Here is a 22,580-nt window from a genome sequence, read left to right as displayed (position 1 = left end):
CAATGGACATTATTCCATAGTCAAACTCCACAATATAGGAAATTTAGATTCAATTCCTGCATTTACTTGAGGAAATTCAAATCTATGTATTTTTGAAGAGTTATAACTATTCAAAAAGATGAATTTCTGTGTGGGGAGGGTATTCTTACTACTTCTGGTTGAAAGTTGCACTTTGAAGCAAAAAAATTTCATGAGTCACTGGGGTATAAAAAGAGAACAGAAAAGAAAGCTTAACCATTTACCCTAGAGGTTAGGAAATGTGTTTGAAATCCAGAAGACTGTTCCGTTTAAGAACAGTGTGTTTCTGTTTTAATTTTAAGTTTTGCTGGTGCCAAGGTGGTTAATCATAAAAGCATCTGTGAAAACAAGACACATACATACAAATCGGAGAAAACAGACTGCCATATAGCACTGAAAGGTAGAATTAAAGTAGCATGGAAGACACCAGCTATAAAAACTGTTCCAAAAGTACCTGCAGGCTTATTCTTAAGGCACAACCAACTTTTATTAAAGTGTATTTGTCACACTGTGTAGGAAGCTGATTAGGTGATAACCCAGTGCACTACAGTAGTAGCTTTTATTCTTTTAGCATTCAATTATTTAAATAAAAAGACTTTGCTGTTTAACAGAACATTGTTGTCTGGTATACAGAAATATGTAACTTAACACATCTCTCAATAGGCTCTTCTGTTTTCCTCCTTGTTGCACTGTGATTACATTCTTTTATCAGATATTCATTTAAAAGAGCTACAGTGAATTTAGGTAATATTTTGAGTTTAAAGCAAGTATCAATTGCATTTTTATAACTTGTGTAACAATGCTGCTTATTTTTAATGAAAGTAATATTCTGGAAATAAGAAGGTATTTTAACACCTGCATAGAAGAGTAACTCATTTTCCCCCACCTGTGTTGATGCAACTCTTCTACTTGGGAATCTGACACAGTCAATTAGCAAAATAAAACTGTACATGTGGCATATTGTGCTATGACTAAGGGCAAACAATATTAGGTGCTAATTTATATGCTAAGGCATGATCCTGCAAACATTTATGTGACTAAGTTTACAATGTGCATGAATTTACTTGGATCTGTAAGTGTTTGCATTATTAGGGCAAAATAAAGAGCAACTGGATCCTACTCTACATGTGTCTAAAGTAGAGGAATGAGACTGCAGTACTGAGGTACAGGCAGAAGAGCTGCAAACTCTTCCAAGTACATAGCACGTTTTCTCTTAATCTTGCTTGAGAATAAAAACAAAGGAGGGTTATAGGATCTATATGAGCATTGGATCTAATCTTGTTTCATCGTTTCTGTTATTATGAGTAACTAATAACAAAACAATGCTGTTATTTCCTTACTATTTTCCCTGGGAAAGAATCAATAGAACAGTGGTAGTGAACTGGGAAAGCTACTATATGACTGTGTGGGGGGGAAAGTGTTCCTCTGGCAAGTGCTGTTTTAAGAGAAATTTGCATAGGTACAGGGTGATTAAATTTAAACATACACCACAAATCAGTCTCAGATGCTTTCTAGATCTACTAGGATGCTCATTGCAGAAAGCTTTTCAGAAGTGTAATTTTCAAACTATAGTGATAAGTCAATAGTACTTTCCTACTTCTTATTACAAAAACTCTGAAAGGGTCAAATTGAATTAATAAAACTGTTGAACAAAGTGAGACACCCCCAAAATATAAAAAGAAAAATTGTAGGTAGAAGCATACTTGTAACATCCTCGTTAAATAACAAAGTGTCTTCCTTAAGCCACATGCATTGCATGTGACTGAATAATGAAGAGTAGATGTTATCTTTAAATGACCTTAACTGTAAATCACTGTACTGCCAATATTACTTGTAGTTGTCATGATTCATGTTTACAGCTGCTAGCTATCCCCCAATGATCCAGTTTAAATGTTATGCATGGAGGAGGAATTAGAGAAGTGCTTACTGAGAACCTAATTAACCCCCTAATGCATTTAAGGTGAACTTATTGTTCCTTAAATGTCTGAATATGCATAATAGAAACAGCTGTCCAAGGGGAGGATTCAGTGTCCACTTTAGGAAACACTTCCCTAATATCCACTACTGGAGCCTTTAAAAGATTTATTTAGCTGGTTTTCAGAGTTTTGAAGGATGTGAAGAAATTAACTCCACCTTGTTGCATGTCTTCCCTTGCCCCTTAGACAAAGGTGAAAGGGTCTGATCCATAGTTTGCTTCACTCAATGGTAGAACGTTTTAGTAAATAGATGCTGTTTAGGATTTCGGGAAGATTACTGAGGATCTGGAATTTGTACATTGCTTCTCCAGTTTCTGAAATAGTTGTCCATCTCTCTCCTGGATTCTCACTGAGACAAACTGGTCCATGATGTCTTATGGCATGACAGAATTAGGATGCTTTTTCTGTCTTGAGACTGAGCTCTCTAAGTAAACAAAGCTATGATAGCTCCATTACCTTTTTCAGCTGCTGAGGAGATCACAAGGCTGGCAGTAGAGTGAGTTTAAAAGAAATGTCTAAATTATCAGGGTAAAGCAAAATAAATAGGTTATTCCTTAAAATTTAATTCAAATATAGACTGATAAAAAGAGACGTCCATCTATTTTATCACACAACTCTCCTGAATTTGTTTTGACGTAATTGTAGGACCTGATCTGAAACCTTTTGTAACCCATGGGGATAGATAACAAATAAACATCAACTTAAGGAAGGAAAAAAAAGGCAAAATTTAATCTTGTCTGGTAAAGCAATCTCTGATAGTGTCTGATAGTAAATGCTGAGGCAACTTCTTCCGCCTTCCCTAGTCCTCAGTGAACTCTGATTCAGGATTTTCCAAACTGGAATGGATGAACTGATGCCCTTTGCCTATAATGATCCTTGATGTCATCTCCCTGCCCCCGCCTCCCCCCCCATGAATCTGTCCAAACATCTTTTGAGCCCAATAAACTTCTGGCATCCACAGTATGCCCCAGTGAGGAGGTCTACAGCTTACCTATGCTTTGTACAAGGAATCGCTGCCTTTTGATCTGTGTGCTGCTGGCTGGTTTCATGTGATGGCATGGTGCTTGATTTCCAAAAACGGTAAACAGACCCTTCTTTATTCAGCTTCTCTGTTATGCTCATAATTTTGTAGACTTCTATCATACCTTGATTTTTTCTTTTAACAGCTAGTGAATTGAGTCCTAGTTAATTGAACTGGTGGTCTTACCAAAGTATCAGTTACATGTTCTTGTCACTGTTCTTCTTTTCATAGATATACTAGATCTATTCTTTTGCATTGGGAAAACAGAACTGCACAACAGTAGTAAAAAAAAAATCTGGACTTTGGTGATGCTCTTTTTTTTTATTGAAGTATTAGAATTTAGCCCAAAAGAGTACAGGAAGGAATGGTACTGTCTCTCTCCAATTCTGTTGCTCCAGCTCACTGCAGAAAGTGTACATATATAACTCAACAGCTGTAGAAAGCTCTGCTTAAACCCCCCTATGGTATCTGGCAGTTATTAACATTTATAAATGGAAAAAATTCAAGGGGTAACAAAATTGATACAGCACAGCTCTCAAATGTGAAAAGTAACGTAATCAAAGACTAAAGAAAAATGTCACTACCTCAGCCTGAGGTCTGAATCTATGGGTGTTCTTTCTTCAAGTGGCAATATTTTTCCTACTTGATTTGCTTAAAAATCTTTAAGAATAATATAAACTTGCTTCTGTTCAGTCACAGACGACAAACATGGCCCTAGATGTGGTATTGTAAACCAGATATGTTTTCACTAGAACTGTTAAAGGCAGTACTTGCTGCAATTACCAGCTGCTGTCTGCTATCCTTCTGCCTGGACAGCATCACTTGGTTAAGGAAGAATTGTTTTTTAAGCGGTGTTTTCTTGTGTGTGTGGTGGTGGGTTTTTTTTAAACTCTTCTTACAGTAGGCTTTGAGTGGAAGCAAAGAAACTGTCATACCACAGTGACTGCAGGTTGAATAATCTCCATCAGGAGGCAGAAATAGGGTTGTGGTGATCTTGTCTCAGACTCCACTGACAGACCCTCTCCTCAATCTCAGTAGGCGGTTGTGTTCCATGTATGACCACTTAATTCTGTAGTGGTGTTATAAATACAAGGGGAAAAAAAAATCTCTCTACACAGGCAAACTGACTAAATTCTGTAGGGGATAATTTCAAAAATAAGAATGCTGTTTACCACCTGAATTGTAACCATGACTTTGCAAACCTTCCCCTATAGGACCAAACCATATCCTCTTCTTTCACAGGCCTCATTAATGCTTACAAAATAAAGTGAAGTTGAGGCAAACCAGTTTAGTAATCTTGGAATAATGAGCAATGGCATTGCTGCCCATGTGTGAAAACAGCTGAATTTGTACAGTATTTCTGCTGTTGTTTTTTTCAAAGTATCAGTAAGAGTGAGTGTAGTTACTTAGAGCCATGCAGTACTTCAGTAGGAATTCAGTAGGAATCTTCTACATAAAAGTTAATTTACTTAACTTGTCCTGTTTCAGCTGTTATAGCATTGCTACAGGTCAAGACACTTGACAACTGAGCTCCCCAAGGTGAATACTATTGTATTCTTACTTATTGTATTTTTGTGTATCCATTTCAGTCCTTCCCCTGTTAATAAAATGTGTGAATGACTATGTACTGTGACTTTCATACTGTGAAAGAGATGAGTGCTTCAGTAGTGAATCAGAAATCAAAGGCTGAAATCTGGTAAGCATGAAATATAAGTTTTGTACCACAGCAACACAGCAGAGAATTTTCATTAGGCTATGTTGCAGGGAAGGACTTTCTTATTCCTGCTTCTTATGCTAACCTTTAAACTCATGGCAAAAGAACAGAGACTGTAACTTGAGGATCTTCCATTGCTCCCATTTAAGAATTCTGGTATTTTTAACCTTTCAGTGCAAGAGAGAACAACTGCTGGCTGTTGGGCAAGGCAGAGGCTTAATTAACAGAGCAATAGGCTGTCAAGGCAACCAAGACCCCAGTAGTCTTAATGATTATCCTATTGCTCAGTAGTTACCTTGGTCAGATGACCTCTCCATCTTAGGTAATCAGTGATATCAAAGCATATTGTTAATGTAATTTAGGAGAATCCTAAGATTAAGCTAGAGGTATGTTGCTTTGGGGGGGGTTGGGTTTTTTTGGTTGTTTTTTTAAACACAAAGCACAGTTGTATGAACACATTAATCTACTTAGCTGTCTAATTTTATTAGGTAATTTTTTACTTTTTTGTGTATTTTAGTGAAGTATTTGGTCAGACACAAACAATTGTTAAAAACAAACAGCACATTAAAAACCAAACTTGTTATACCTCCCGATATTTCACAAACCAACACTTTCATGACTTCTTCGTTTTGCATATATGTATATTTTGCAAGCTTTTTTGGTGCACATGCATTTATGCCATTGGATTACTGGAACGAGGCAATCGGAACAGATCTTGTATGTGACTGCTATGCTACTGGTTGTTTGCTGAGCGGGCTATCAAATTTTCTTTGAAGTAACATTAGATTTTTGTCAAAGAAAAAATGTGACCACAAAGTTAAAAACAAACAGGCAATTAACAGTAATTGACACTTACCTTTTCTATTTCTCACTAATTATTTTCCACTTTTTCCTACTGCATTACTTAACCACATCTTTTCTTTCTTTCATGTTATAAATGAATATTAATATATAAAACAAATTGGGTAAGTTGTAGCTGTAGTTTTAAGTAAGGAAGAGGACACAAAACATGTATGGAATGTAATAGTATCAGTATACATCCTCCAAGGACATTAAAAAGCATTGGAAACATGCATCCTAAATATTTTGTTTTACAACAAAATGTTTGCTTTACAAACAATGCATCCTAAATATTTTGTTGTTCAGTTGCAATCAAAGCATTTCTTTGCTTTGCTTCCATGTAGTTGTTAAACACTAATCTGTTTTGCTAAAAAGCTACATCTTAAAATAATAAATGGATCAAAATATATCAAATATAGGAAACCATTTTTAAAAGGAAAAAAGAACATGGAAATTAATCGACAGATTTAGTTGCTGTGAGCCAGATTTTAAGTTATTTTAAACCCCATCTGACACCTGAATACATCTTTAAATACCTTCAAAAATTTGGCAGCTCTTCAGATTTTAGTGTTGGAGCAGCATGGAAGATGAGCAACTTCTGAGACCCTGTAATAGTGCTAGGAACTACAGTGCAATGTATAATGTGCCAAAGTTGAAATCATATTCAAGTATTGCCTGTAAATTCTGATTTCTCTTTCAGAAGAGAATCCTGTAGCTTATAGAACAGGTCAATAATCAGAGGGGTTTTTTTCCCCTCTTTTCAGAGCTGTTAGCAGTGGTATAAAGTATTTAAAGTTAAAAGGGAACCGTGAGCTCCAGACCTGGCTTTTGTGTTACAGTTGTGTGAACTGTGAGGCTGTAGAGCTGTTCACTCTCATTCTGCATCGTGCTGGCTCTGTAATCTGTTGCATGAGTAACTGAAAGGCATGCTGCGCGCTGTTTCTCTGCGTTTTATCCTAGGTGGCAAAAGCACTCACCTGCAGAATGGGAAGCTTCATCCTGCTTGTAGGAGAAGGATGGGCAGCCTGAGCCCATGCTTCAGCTACTGCTTTTCTGGATGAAAGGAGACTGTGGACTGCTCTTAGTGAGTTTTTGTAAATAACTATTACTTTAGTTGGGTAAGAAGGCATCTCCCTTGGTGCCTAATTACAGGCTGATGCAAAGTTGCTGTGCTTGGGAACTGTGTGCTGACTTGCTCGGAGGGGGACGCAGCACTGAACTGCAGCAGGGTGATGCCCTGCCCTCAGTAAGGGTTATTTGCACGCATTCAGCCCCAGCTCAGTGTATCTGGTAGTTTGCATTACGCTGCATTGGTGGACTTGTTCTTTTTCGTTTTATTGCAGAGTCGTTTAGGTTGGAAGGAATGCCCTGCTCAAGCAGGGGCAGCTTAGAGCAGGTTGTCCAGGACTCTGTCCAGTCGGGTTTTGAATATCTTCACTGATAGAAACTCTATAAGCTCTCTGGGCAACTTGGTCCAATGTTTGACAGCCATCACAGTAAAAACCTGTTTTCTTGTGTTTGGATTGAATTTCATGGTTTTAACTTTTTTTGTTTTAATTTTTTGTTCATGTTTTGTAATTTTTACTCACTGCTTTTTGCCCTGGTCAATGGGTGCTACTGAGAAGAGCCTGGCTCCCTCTTCTTCATTCCCTTGTATCAGGTTTTTATACACATTGATAAGATCCCCCTGAGCCTTCTCTTCTCCAGGCTAAACAGTCCCAGCTCTCTCAGCCTTTCCTCATATGAATGATGCTTCAGTCTCTTAATTGTCTTTGTTAATCAAGTCCAAGAGATATCACAAATATTCCACAGCGGATGGAGCACCAAACTTAAAATGTTAAGTTTTTAACAAATAGACCCCCTAGGGGCTCTAGTTAAGCCACTGGATACTTAATGGATGCACACGGATGAACTAGGGAATAGTGAAATGACTTAGACCTAATTAATGTGACTAAGCAGTTGTGCTGGTTTTGGCTGGGATAGAATTAATTTTCTTCATAGTAGCTAGTATGGGGCTATGTTTTGGATTTGTGCTGAAACCAGTGTTGGCAATACAGGGATGTTTTAGTTGTTGCTGAGCAGTGCTTACACTAAGTCAAGGACTTTTCAGCTTCTCATACTGCCCTGCCGTACTATATGATGGTATGCTGGACACAAGAAATAGGGGGAGTTGGCTGTAGGGGGGCATGGCTGCTGCTCGGGAACTGGCTGGGCATTGGTCAGCGGGTGGTGAGCAATTGCATTGTGCATCACTTCTTGTATATTCTCTTATTATTACTATTTTCCCTTCCTTTTCTGTCCTATTAAATTGCCTTTACCTCAACCCATGAGTTTTACCTTTTTTTTTCCCAATTCTTTCCCCTATCCCACTGTGGGGGAGTGAGCAAACAGCTCTGGTGTTTAGCTGCCTGCCAGGTTAAACCACGACACCAGTGGAAGCAGGAAATCTAATAGCTGCTATATGTAGTTAACAATCAGAAGTCCAGCTTTGCTGTTTTCAAGAGTAAAATGAATATGCTTGCTATTAGATCTTGGAATAAGTTACCTACAGCTGCTAAAGATCAGCCACTCAGAGGTAAAATGACATGGCATTTTGTGTCCTGCTGATGACATCAGTGATGAGCGTTCCATAGGGATTGCCTAACACAGGCAAGAGATTTTCCTCAGTTGGCTGACTTTCCACTCTACTGCTGACCATTAAAGAGAAGAAGAAAATAGCCCACAGTGCTGAAGATAATCTGGTTTTGATTACATACAGAGCTCAGGGGAAAAAGTCACAAAACAAACCCCTTCCCAGGGAAAAAAGAAAAGCAAACCCAAATCAAAAAATAGTGATTTATCCAGACAGAAAATGTGTATGTATTTATTTTGAACTAAAACTGCATATCCAGATTGAATTTGAGAATTAGTTTGGGGAAAGAAAAAGTAAAAAGTTTTGAAATGTCAAAATAATTCTGTTTGATCATTCTGAACTGAAGTGTTTCTGGTTTCTTAAGCCAGTGGCTAGGGAACTGACTTGTAATCTTTTTCTAATTCATAAGATGGACTTGAACTCGGGCATCTTATGCCTCCCAAAAGTAGCCAGAGGCCTTCTGAGATGGACCTTTCTCTGATTCATCAGCTGAAACCCTTCTATCTAGATCAATCCGAACTATTCAAAAAAGAACAAAAGAGAGACTCAATAGCCTGTCACAGCCAGTGTACTTGAAAAGAGAGAAGGGGGAGGGGGCAAAATGCTTCTATTCTGGGTCAATTGGTGTTATTTTGTTTCTTTGATTTTTTTCAAGTCAGTAACTAAATTGAAAAATCAATTATTTACACATCTCTAACTACATGCTTCTCTTTTGCCAGCCAATTGTTGGATATGGGCATTTCAGCAACTTCCCTCCTTGCCCAAGATATTCAACCTCCCATCCCTCACCCTGCTTTTATGTAGCAGACTCTGTCATAGCTTAATGGAGAGTAAATTGGTCCTTGTGGAAAACCTGCAATCCTGTTGTGATCTCATTTCAATGCTGAAGGGACAGAAAGAAGTCAGTCCTCTTTTTTCCCCACACAATCACTGAGTATTTATAAACAGTTTATTTATGGAGCTGTATGAAAATCTGTGGAGCAAGGTCTGTGGAAGATTAAGATATGTGAGGTTTGGCTAGAAGGTCGCACTCGGGTCATTTGCATATTATTCCATTGAAATGACAGTCTTAACTCTGTGTGTGTTAAAGCAGAAGTGTGTATGAAAAAAGGGAATTTTAAGCAGTATTGCTTAAGATTCCTAGCTTTGCGGACAGGCACTCAGTTGCCTCGTAAATCATGGGGGCATCAGCAGTAGAGGTGTTCAAGAGGAAATTTGGTGCAACATCTAGGTTGTAGTGTCACACATGCTCATGAAGGCGTCTGGGCTAGATGACCTGAGAAATCCTTTCTCACCTAAGGTACTGGAATTGTGTAGTCTAAATGACCGGTGGAGACTTTTAATACAGATTCTGCTCAGTCAAACTCTTTAATTAGTACCATCTCCATTCTAAGACCTTAAAAGTAGATACTGATTGAGCATCATCCCATATTCTTACTGTTAATAAATTTTTTCCAACACACAAAGATCAAATATACAAGATTATTCAAACATTTCTTTGCTGTTCTCTGCTTAATAAAACAAGTGACAGACAGTGAATAGCAATCACGCATCTAAAAGACATAGCGCTATTCATAAAGCATATTACTTCTTTAGACTCCCCAAATTCTAATTAGAACTTTGCAAAGCAATAACAAAGATAGCAACTGGATTCTAAACTAATAATTCTAAGCTCAGTGCAAACCGGAAAGCCCCAGTGTCAGTAAAATAATACAAGACACCTGTTTTATATGGTACACATCAAAAGCAAGCCCCAAGGACAATAACTTTTAATATAATCATTATTAAATGTTTATTAGCCAAAGCTCAAAATATCAAGAAATGTATTGTAGTAGGGAAACAACTATCTCCCAGACACACAAAATCTTTCTGTTTTGATGATTAAAACTTTGGTTGCCAATAATCTTCTGGCCCAAGGTAGCAAGTGTTATTACTGTACTTAGAAAGTAATGAAAGCATATTTCTTATCATTCAATTTTCCTATTTATAATTTAAAGTGCACTCCTGTTCGTCTATCTGTTTGAAATTAAATTCTTAAATTAAGTACTTTATAGCTTTTTCATTCTCCTGGAGATAACAAAATTGCTAATACAAAAAAAAGTCTATTCAGAAAATCCAGAGAGGGATTCAAACACAGAAACTCTGGAAAAGTTCATTAATGTTTTGAAGATACACAAGTTTAGCTTGAGTAAGTCTAGTTATTTCTCAGGTTTTGCACCAAACAAGACAGAACCTGGTTTAAATCCAGACCAAAACTTTAAACCTCTGCTCTTGTTTGCTAGGAATGACTACCCAACAATAAATAGAGCTATGTTCTTGTGTGCTTCTCTTTCACGCCCACTTTATTACATACCACTAAGCATACATTGGGACAGGGAATTGAATTTGCATCTCCCATACCTTAAGAGAAAGGTAAAGCAATAGTAAATAAAATGAAAGTATGTATAGGACTTCCCCCAGTAAGGAAGGAAGGTGGGAATGAGCCTTTCTTGTGATTAGTGCTGCTCTGATAGGCCATGCACATGAAGCCACTTCTTGATTGCTGCTGGCATTTAATGGCTAAGAGCTAATGAGGAGGTGGGGCTGATTTAGGCAGAGGCTTTTACACTGAGGAAAAAGTGCTTGAAGTGATAGTAAACTGAAAATCAGTAGGGCTGAGTTTCTGGTCTTCCCGGCTGCTAGGTGAACAGTAATAGGAGCTAGAGGTATTTCTGTTAGGGTGGTGCTACGTGTCTGCTGTAGGCTCCTCAGCTTTGGGTATAGCTTTATCTACAGATGGTGTTAGTGCTCCTAGGGGCAAAAGCAATCTTGCTAGAATGGTGTGTCTTGGGGCATGAAGGGGGCTCTCTTAATGGAGAACAGAAATTACTAAGCAGCACTTTTAAGAGTAGGTTTGGAGTAGCCTTGAATTGAGTGATTGCTGCTGATTCAGATTAAACAAAACCAAAACCCATTGAGTAGCAGTAGGATTTTTGTTAATACAGAACTTTGATAAATCAGTAGAATTAATTATTGAAATTGGCTAGTTCCTTAAATAAAACTTTGGCATTAGTGTAATTCAATTAAGGTGAAAAATGGTTAGAGAAGAACTTCTATAACTGAACAAATGAAAGCGGGATCTTGGAATTAATCAGAGCATATGAGGGGAAGAAAAAGGAGACAATGTTGAGAGAGAAAATAAGCGTTGCTCTAAATAAAAAGTGAATTCATATATGGCAAGGAAAAAAGTAACAGACCAAGTACACTAGTGTTGAAATGCTCAGCAATGTAATAGGTTTTGAGAGCAGTTTTTCAATGAGGATCTGTACCACTTAAGGCAAAATTCAATAACTACCTTCTACAACCTTAAACTTTAAAATACCTATCTGTACAGGAGATAAAAAGATAGAAAGCAGCAAGAGAAACTGAACTCTTGTTTTCCATATCTTCCTTGGGTGTTATAATAGTTTGGAAAAGCTGGAGCTCTGGCATTCTGATCTACAGTCTTGTTGTATTGTCCTTTACAGCAATGTTGCCACTAGACTTTCCTGGAACTTGTTACAGGAGTGCATGGGAAGTGCCTACTAAAATGAAATCCCACCTGTCTATAACTTACTTTTGGTTATTCAAGGCAGAATTGGGTATCAAACTAATAATTCTCTTTAACAAACAGAGCATCCTATGAGGTACTGAGAGCCTTTCACCTCTCAGTAGCGTAAATGAAAGCTGGCAGCACCTTGCAACACCTTGTGTTGAGATCTTTGCATTTATAATGTAGACACCTTGAATTTATTTGTGAGGAATGGACTACACCTTTTTCAAGAACAAAGTGAATTTAAGACCTTGATGTGGGATACTTTCACATTTATTATCTTTTTCATGGGTTTCTTTAATTTCTCATTACAGCAAACAACTATATGCTCTTGTGATAGTTCTAGTCTGATAAGAAGCATGTGGGACAAAATACATTGTAAAGACTATTTTCTTCCTCCTTATTCAAATTAATCTACTTTTAAGGTTCACTGGAAGGGGAACTTGTAATCCAGCAGTGTTTTTTTTTTTTTTTTAAATGGCAGGTCTACTCCTATGAGTCTGTAAAATTCTTGTTGTGAAATTCATGTGGTTTGCTTCAGTAATTTTCAGAATGTGTACACCCAGATTACAATGAAATGGAGAGGTTTATTTCAAAACTGCCAAGAATACAGTAATTTGAATCGGGGTGGGTAATTTCCATTTTATTCATCATCAGTGATGACAAAGATTGTGTTAACAAGTCTTGTGTTGCAGCTGTGCAGCCATTTTGGTTTATGTCTTCAAAAAGCTCATTGAATTCACAGGTCTTGCATGGAGCTGTTGGTATTCATGATGATACAGAAGATAGAATAGAATTTTTCAGCTGTGTTGGCTCAACAGTTTTATAGAAGTAAAAGAATCAATTAAACCTGTATTTTTGCCAGTTTTGTGAGATAACAGTGCAGATTTGTGAGGTAAGAAGGTATTGTTTCTATGTTTAATAGAGTAGAATTATACCTTGATGCATGGATGTTGGAGAAAGTATAGGAGTGTACCAGTTTAAATTGAATAAAAAATGGAATTTGGAAATAATTTTAAGAGTGGGATAATGCTACCTTTTCGTTTGCACAAACGTGATTTAATAGTGTAATCTCTTTAAACTGTGGTTTCATGAGTCTGCAGTTGATTATAGATTTTAGTAGCTGAAGTAAGGCAGTATGTCTTGCACATAATTTCTGAAGCATTCATGCAGCTGTGCTGCATTATACAGAACTGCTAAAAATCTATCAGTAAAAAATATCACCTGATGCTGTTTCTTGTTAGATATAATTTTGAAATATGCAAGCATCTCAAAATAAATCTTAATGTTTGGGGTAAACTTGGGAAGTAAGAAGTTCTGATTTCTAAAGCAAATAAAGACTTGAAATTGCCATGGGGAATGCACTAGATGCTGAACAGCTCTTACCTACCCACAGGATGTGTATAGCAGGTGAAATACAAAGCTCCTGTGGAGTCTTTTATATTACTCGAGACTCCTCTAGAAGTACTAATTTTGAGTCTGACAGCATAGTCAGTAGGGGCACCCAGTTAATTCTTGTTTGTCATCTCTTCTGAGATGGCACCGATGAGCTCATACTGTGAGGGCAGTTTTTGTAATGTGGGCACCTGTCCACTTGGGAATGGCCAGAGATGAGGGAGCTTTGAATGAAGTCACTCGGGAGCTGTGTGTGATAATGACTTTCGTGCTAGGGGCACTATTTAATTAAGTAACCCTCATGATTTCACACAATTGAGAGATGCTGCATCTTTAAGAAATGAATGGAAGCACAAATTTGTAGCATAAAACCAGAAGTTACTCAATTTTTAAAGGGTTTTCATAAGCAAAACACCTTTACTTTAATATAGGTTTAACTATTTAGCACAAGAGCCACCACAGACTTAGGCATCCAAAGCAGGTTCTATGTGGAATTAGGAATTGTGAGCCTAACTTGGAAAACAGCTAAAACTTGCTGCTGGCCTCCCTTGTTTCACTTTCTTGCTCTCCAGGTGTCTGTGGCTCCCCCACTAAGCATGTGTCATTCCTTTGAGGTCTGGGATGTAAGCGCTTTTTTGCCCTGATATCTCGTAGAGCCTGTATTTAGTTGGTGTGCTTGGAAAATGCTTACAAAAAACCCGATGGGTTTGGATACTTAGAGTGGAGTGAAATTCTTTGTTTTTTCTCTCCAAGTGCATCTAGAAAAGGCAGAAGTGGAGATGGGTGGTGATAGCTCCATCTAATCTTTTGACAACCAGGTGGCTATCTCCAGAAATACCTTTCTGCTGTGCCCACCTCTGTGAGTGAGTTACAACTTGCAAATATTTGGGTATATTTTTTTTACCTCCCATGCTGCAACAGTTCTGCCATACAGAAAAGAAAATCAAAATTCATTTGGTCAGGGAAAGGAAAATTCTTCTAAATAATTAGTGGTTAAAATAGTGTCTAAATCTCTGTGAAGTGCATTAAAATATAATTCTGAATTTTTTGGTGATTCATGAAATATACAGACATTAATTTTAGGAAAAAACTTACTTCCCATGGGTACTCCTGTATTTTGAAGCAAATGGTGTTCTAATATGTTCAGCAAATAGTTTTTTCACCATGTTATGATGTTGCTATTTGTGGAAACAGCTTTCATTCACTTGAATAAGAGCAACTTATAAGTAGAGAATTTTATAGACCATCTTACCATTTACTTACAGTGTCTTCACTACTGTGCCATGGTAATTATCTGACATGAGGTGTTACCAGGTTAGGGAGCCTTTGTGTGTCCTAGTACTTTGTTTCAAGCCCTTTTTCTTGTTACTCTAAATGCACCAGCTCTGGAGAATGGTATTTGAAAAGTAAATTTGAATCTCTGTTGAAGACAAGTGTGTTTATCTTGCCTCTGATAATGTAGGGAAGGGGCCCAAGAAACTAAAGAAAATGTGTGTGTGGGGGGGGGGGGGGGGGGGGGAAGATAAAGGATAGCTAGTGCTGCAAACCAGGGAGCTGAAGTGATGATGGTGTGTGGCTGAGGGCAAAAGTTGCTATCACTCAAAATAAGGTGCAGGAATAAGCCATATAAATTCTACAGATATTAGGTCTCCAAGATGACTGTTATATGGTTATGTTAACAAAATTCTTAAAATTCTGGAGCAGATACATCTTGGGAGGGTGACTGACTTGTTTGGGATTTGGAGGTGGGGATTTTGCTGCAGTGTTTTTTTTAGAACAAAATTACTTTCGCTGCCATTTAAGTCAAACTGATGTAGTCCTTGCTAGTCTTTATTGGACATATAGCATCAATATTTTAACTTTGTTCTTAGGGGGTATATTTCATGTTCTTATTACTCATCTTTGTTTACTTACTGTCTTTACACAAAAACATGCTTTGATATGGAAAATATACTAAGCCCAACTTCAACTGCCTGTATAGAAATGTTAGTAAGAATACATTGTAACTTACCACATAGAAATTAAAGTCAACACCTGCAGTCACTTTATAATTATTCCAGTATTGCTGGTAATGGCTGATAGGTTCTTAAACAGGTTAATAGATCAGATAGCATTGAAATCTGTAAAGATTCTGGGAAGACTTGTTGAAAATTAGGACAAGATTTTATCTTCAGATAAAGGACTGTGCAAGCTGCAGTAGCCAAGAGTGAGGGATGACAGTGGAAGGGTGACCTTTGTTTTGTTTGTTTGGTTTTTTTCTTTGCAAGGAGGCATTTCCATGAGAAGCAGCCAAGCTCAGCTTGGCCTTGTGCCTCTATTATCAGTTAAGTCATCGTATTTTCTGTTTTCCTAGAATTCTTTAAGGTCTTCCCTGTCTTTTCTGATACTGTTGTTATATACTTCCCCTTTCCTCTTTACTGTCTCAAGAGGCAGCTTATGATCATTAAGGTTCAGTCTTACAGCTTGGTGTTCAGACAGCCCACTCATCCATATGCAGCCAGATGCGTATCATACAATTCACTCTGCCTCAGTTTTCTAATTTTCATTACTGCACATCCAGTTATTCTGGAGTCTGCTTGAAATTTGCTAAGTGCCAAAGACTTTAACAGTCTCTGCCTAAAAGAAACAGCAGAATACTATCAGTCTATTCATCGTTGCTCTTTGAATGCTTTTATGTTTACCTACATGGGCCTAATATGACAACAGGTTGTGTCAAATGATGTAAATGCACATAGCCAACAGGCTGCTCACAGGTTATCTGTCTTTTCACTTCTAAGTGGTTCAAATAAGATCAGTGTACCTTTAGTTTCTGGCTGTCCCCATGTATCTCTCAGATTATGGACAATGCTAAGCTTTGTTTACAAATTATGGTGGGCTTTTTGTTTTAAAAAGTGTGGAAGATTGTAATGCCCAGCTGTATTCTTGCTTGTGAAACCAAACTGGATTTCACATCGTTCCAGGAAGTTTCCTGGTTTGCCCAAAGTGAATAAACAATACAAGCAGTCTTGTCTCTTTCATCTAGGTGCTGCTTCAGTTCTTAAATTCTGAATTTTGGTAAACTTGCAGTTATGTTTCATATCTATAAGAAACAACTAGATTTCTTAAACCACTGGAGATAAAAGTCAACATTCTGATCTTACAGAACACTTCAGACATCATTAATGAAAATCATGTTGTGGAATTTCTTTTGTTTACTCTCTGTTTAGTTAGCTATTTTGTTTTGGGTTTTGTTCAGTTTACTGGTGGTGATAACCTCTTATTTGATTTGTGATTGTATGTCTTCATGTTTCAGGTTTCAAGGTATCATACTAGTTATTTCAATAAGTGCCTTCAATTTACTGAGATTTAATTTCTAGAAGTTCATCCTGACAAGCTACATTTAGCCTAATTATATTATGCTTGTATACTCTTGCTGTGCTATCTTTCTATGTGTATATTTTTTGCCTCTGGCAGAAACTTGAAATAAGGAAGTCTGTAATGTCACATGTCCTGTACTTGAAGAATGTTAGATGCATATTTTAGGAAGTGTGTTAAGGGCACATTCCATTTATGTTGTGTTTGCTTGACTTGGGTATTACCAAAAAAAGTTCATCTTTTTGACTGTTTTTTTTCATAGTTCTTCACGCTTTGATTCTAATGAATTGTGCATATATTGCACCTTTGTTATTTACCAGTGGCATCTCTAATGAGATGCATAATAAAAGCATCATCAATTTATATTAGATATTCCCTAGCTCCCTTTACACTGATTCACAAACTATGTAGAATCAGTCTCAGAGCCCTAAATGCTAATTTTTATTGATGGTGACAATCAGAAAATTAGGAAACAAGGCTGATGTTCCTATAATTAAAAGGGCAGTAAAAATAATAAATGGTATGATTGTATTATGTCTAGAGATTCAAAGAGATTTTATCTGCTTTTGTAACCAAAGCAAACTATGAATGGAAAGGGTGGTTAGATTTCAGCACAACATTCTCTACCAGACATTGCACTGTGAAATTAGAAATAATTGTTATTGTGCTTTTTCTTGGTATTACAATGTTTGTCACTTGTGTGGTTTTTAGGATGCTGATCTAATGCTTTCCCTGCTGTATGAATTTTACCTAAGCTCATAAAGGGTGAATTTCTGCTTCTCCTATCCACAGCTAATTAGGGATGTGGAAGTTCTGAGCTGCTCAAGTAGCAGGCAACCTTGGCCACTTCTCAAACTCCACAAAGGTACAGTGCAACATGCTATAAAGCCTAGTACTAAGACTTGACTTGGAATAGGATACTTTCCTCCTTTCCTGCTGTTGCTCTTGTCCTGCCTCAAGACTATTTAGAAATGACTGTGATATTGAGTGCCTGCAATAATTGTTATCAATGACTGTGGGAGAATGAGAAGAGGGGGATTAAGGGAAACTTGGGTATTTGAGGAAAAGATCTCTGAACTTGTGTATCATCCCTGGGTAGCGCTGCTCCTTCAAGCCGCTTTGCGAGCCACCATCTCGGTGTCATTCTGAAAAGTGACGAAAAGCATGTTGGCTTTCATGTCATGGCTCTCAGCCCGAGCCCTTTCTGAGAAACATAGTTCTCCTCTTCCCAGGAATTACCTTTCTTCTGTGAGGGTTAAGTGCAGGGCAGCGCAGGAGTCTTCTGGCCTCTTACTCTGGTTGTGGAGTCTGGTGCAGGCCCATGGTTCAGCTTGGCTTTTTGAGCATATTACTTTTTCAATCATACTGAAAGTGTCAGCCATGATTAAGCACAATAAGTGTCACTCATAACCATGATTAAGCTCAGCTAAGGAGGAAATCATTAATAAGACTAAATGTAGGTTTCTTTAAGGTATTGTTTGTATCTTTATTTTTTACTGGTCTAGAAATAGGCATGTAACAGTTGTGGCTGGCTTCTGTTTTTCCTCTCCTAAAAAGACAGAGCACATACAGTGTTGATCCTGTACTTCAGAAAAACTGGCTACTTGGACTGCTAAAGATAGAGACCTAGAAAATAACAACCAGAAATATGTGGCTTGGTGACTCATTTTTGATGTAAATGATTTTTTGAAAGTTACTTATAGATCACATGTATAAAACTGTAAAGTTGACCTTTTTTCTGTACAATGTGTGCTACCAAAACATATGATTTAGAAGAATTTGTAAATTTAAGTGGCAATATTTACTTGGCAGACAGCGCTGACAAGCGGGAAGCAATTGATAAAAACCAAGAGAGATGAATGACTACTTCATTTAATAGAATCTTGGGACAATTTAAAAGTCACTGCAGAAAACGGCAAGAAACCAGTGTTTAGGTGGCCTGACACTAAAGGACTGACTTGAACTGATTCTGGTTAGTAATATGGCGAACAATGAAAGTGAACACCTGAAAAAGAGCAATTAAGAGTGAAACTACTAAAAGGTCAGCTTTTTTCCACTATCCTAACCCTTAAATATTGCATATTGTTCTACTGAAAAAAAAAAACCAACCCAAAACCAATTCTTTGGATTAATACTGCTAAAATGAGATTTTGGATTAAGATGCATAAATATTTCTTTCTTAATGTACAATAGAATACAGAACAAAAGAATATTGACTTTATTAAAGGATCCTGGTAATTATGAAATGACCCTTGTAGAATGAGCTTCAGGGTACGGTTATTGCTTTGCTTCAAAAGAACTGCTTCCTCTTAAAAGAAACGCTAAAACAAAATAAAAACACAGCCTAATCTGAAGCACATGTGTGGCAAGGAAATAGTAGGTGAGTTAGAAATCAGGGTTTTTATTTTGTTGGCTTTTAGGGAAAAAAGGCTCACATTCCCTCCTATTCTAAAATCTTGGGAGGAAGAAATACTTCACAGCTGCCTAGTTTAAGCATGGTAGTCCTGTGGTTTTTCTGTATGAGAAGTTGATCCTACAAGGCAATCCTTCTCTGTTATAGAGACATTATAAAGGGCTAGATCCCATTAGGATTAGAGTAATAGATGAAACTGAGCAACAGAAATGGATAAAACCACTGGAAATTTGAGAATGGATCTCTGCTGAATTTTCTGCATTAGTTAGGTGCTTTTCTTCCACATCTTCCAGGGACCTTCTCATCCTAAGAGATTATCACGGTCAACTTCGAGCTGTGTCTTGTCATTTCTTTCTTAGGAATTGGAAAAATCCAGCAATAATAATCAGCTCTACTTCAAACTAATCCCCAGGTTTCACATGGCGTTTAGTTCATTTGGAACTTTGTCTGCTTTGTCTTTGTTTCCTACCTTAACTACCTGCAAAAAGCAAGCTCTTAATATTGGCAGCAATAGCAAGTAATACAATACACACCAAAAAGAAAACATTGTAGTACTTTTTGCCAGTTTACCATCTTTTTCCAATAGCCGGGTTGCTAAAAATCAGTACTGGGTGGGGAAAAAAAACCCAACCTTTGCTGTCCTATCTGCTCTTTCTGCTCTTTTTTTATCCCTCTGTCTTGTTTCCCTCTTAAGGATGTCTTAGGTCACTCTAACCAAATAGCCATAAAGGGTGGTTAATGCCAACAAAGACAGTTGAAATGAGGACGTAGCAGGAGAAGACAGTAGGAGCGGTGGGAAAGAAGTAAGGGCATTGTTAAAACCAAGTCCAACTTCAGACTAGATCTGTGCAATGCCTTGCCTTCATTTCTTTCTCTCCTTAACAGACAGTTCTAACACATCTGTAACATTGATCATTAGCAAAGCCTGAAATCATGACCCATGCTTTCTGTGGAAGTACCAGAGTTATGTTAACAGCTTTGAATGCCTTGACCTGTTATCTTATTGACAGGTCATCATGTTGTTGACATAACAGGTCATTGACACATCTGTTCCCTTATATGATAAAATGAATAAATAGTGCAAAGTTTCTTATTGTAATTTTACTTGCAAAGAGACATATAGTAATATTTTTGAAGTTTCTAGATAAATTCTTTTATTCTAAATTCCAGTAGTACCTGCCACTTTCTTTGTTTTAACTTACAGGTCCATATCCTAATTTAAACTTGGGTTCATGCTTGTTGCAATTGCTCATGCATATATGGGTGCACACAGGGTGTGCAGATACAGATAATTGTCTTGGATGGCTGTTAGTGCCTGCTTGCAAACACATAAAAGCAGGCACAGTCATGACCTGTTCAAAATTACACTGGAAGCAAGTGGTAGCTTTCTGTTAAATTATGCCAACTTCAGGCTTTGGATTAGGGCCTAAATTCCTATGCAAAATGTAAGCACACAAGTTGTATCTTTGGTTAAAAACGAAGCCCTAGATATGTAATAAAAAATGTAGATGTTTAGATCACCAGTCATTAGAAATGTCAGTTGCAATAATTTCAAATTTATTCATAGGGAGTTCATATCTGCAGACAACTCCAAAGGGGCGTGCTTCCAATAAAAAGAAAACCTTGAAGGCCAGCTTCCCATTGTATTTGATTTAGTACTCATTTTTTCTTTACATAACTTGACACATACTGGCCTGATTCCACTATTGCCCTAGCTTGACAAAAACTACTTCTGACTTGATGTAATAAAATGAGAAGAAATTCTGATGTGACTTTGAAGTTGCAAGTGAAATATGCTGGGTCTTCCCCAGCAAAGTGGAGAGTTTCTTGTAGCTGCTGGGCTCTGACAATCTTCTGTAAGGGATGAATTCTCTTCTTTCCTGATTTTGTGGTTGTGGCTTTTAATATTACAGATCAACAGACTTGGAGGCATAAATAGTGGAGGTTGGAGTTGGTGTGGTGACATACATCCAAGTATAAAAGAAATTAGGGAACATGAGAGAGCAAGCAGTGGCTGGCTGTGCATATGTATCCCTCTAGGGCTGCATTCATTAAGCCAAACTCGGTAAGGTCAGGGAGATGGGGAAGGCTGTTACAAACCTTTTTTGAAATATATGAAGCTTTTCCTGAGAGCAGTGGAGTTACTTGGTTGGTAGGAGACAGTGGACTTACCTGACCCTTCAGGTCTCAGCCTTCATGCAGGTGAAGGGAATGCACCTTACTTCTTAGTCTTTTACTTAATGTTTCCTCCTACTCATGTACTTGTGGGAGAAATGCTAATGAAATAATAGGAAAACTGTTCAATTCCCTCCTTCATATGGAAAAACAAGGGTAAGAAGGGCTTTTTCAATTTTTTTTATCTTTGGCTAATGAGATGAAACCTCTTAGAAGAGATATTAAGATGAATGAAAATAAGGGAGGTGTTCTGATATGTAGTGTTGACCCTCACCAACTCCAAACTCTCCGCAGAAGGAACTGGGCATGTTTTCTTCTTTCCTCCCTATATTTTCCTCTATTTAATCTTTTTTCTACTTACAGGTTTTAAAGAGCTAGACATCATTCTGTATGTAGGCACACAGCAAGAACGTCTAGAGTTTCAAAATGTCTTCCATCCTCTTTAATTTATGTGCAAACATATTCAGCAAGATAAACGGCAATTGCTGTTGGTAGGCAATGTAAAAGAAAAAAATTTAATGATAGTTTCTGGTATTGCACTTCTGCTTCTCGGTATGTCTATGCAACCCCTATACACATACAACCCAAAGAAAGAAAAGGAAAAAGAAACCTCCTGAGTGAGAACAAATGCTTTGTTAATAATCACAGGCCATTATCCATCCAAGAAGGGTTGGAAAAAAAGCCAATTAGTTTCCTTTGCTATAGACATGATTTGGTCCGTTGAGCTCATTGAAAAATGCTGATCTTTGGGCATGACAATATGTTTCCAGAAGATAAACTAGGATCCAGATCTACACAGATTAACTGTTTTAAGGTGCCTTGCACTTAATACAAAGGAAGAAAGAAAGACTTAAGGAAGTTAAAGATGAATTTCACAACTTTTGCTGTTCCCATGTATTGATATATTAGATGAAGTGAGATTATCTGGATACCCTTATGGCAGTATTGGGATTGTCTCAATGCTTTCCTAGACTGAGTAGCATAACAAATTTAAGAGCTCTAACTTATCAGAGTGGATGCAGATTGATATAGAAAAGTCAAACATGCCTGTTTCCATGAACTGGCTGATTTTTAGCTCATGGATTGTCAGCTTGTATGTTGTCGAGGTGAAAAAAAGTCGCTAAAATGCAAATCTGCATGGTATGACTGCATCCCAGGGAGGACTCAGGTGTGTACGGTGTAAAATATTTCTGTCACTGAACAGTCTAGGAACAATATTTTTAGATGAGTAAGTGTAAGGAAAAGAAATTCAAGTTTGTTGATTACCTTTGAAAATATTTGTTTTAAGCACTTAAAAAAAAAAAAATTAAAGTGTAAGTAAGCCTTGGGGAGTTATTTTCTGCTAATGCACAGCCAGAAAAGAGCTGAAACAGCAGAATTCCATTGCTAAAGTTCAGATTGATTGTCACTGTGTAATGCTGTTTTATAGCCTCTCTGGAACAAAGAAAATATCACCTTTTAATATATAGTT

This window comes from Nipponia nippon, unplaced genomic scaffold (assembly GCF_047370975.1).
Source record: "Nipponia nippon isolate SJK-2023a ecotype South Korea unplaced genomic scaffold, ASM4737097v1 scaffold_6, whole genome shotgun sequence".
Taxonomy (NCBI): Eukaryota; Metazoa; Chordata; class Aves; order Pelecaniformes; family Threskiornithidae; genus Nipponia; species Nipponia nippon.
This window is presented reverse-complemented; position numbering follows the sequence as displayed.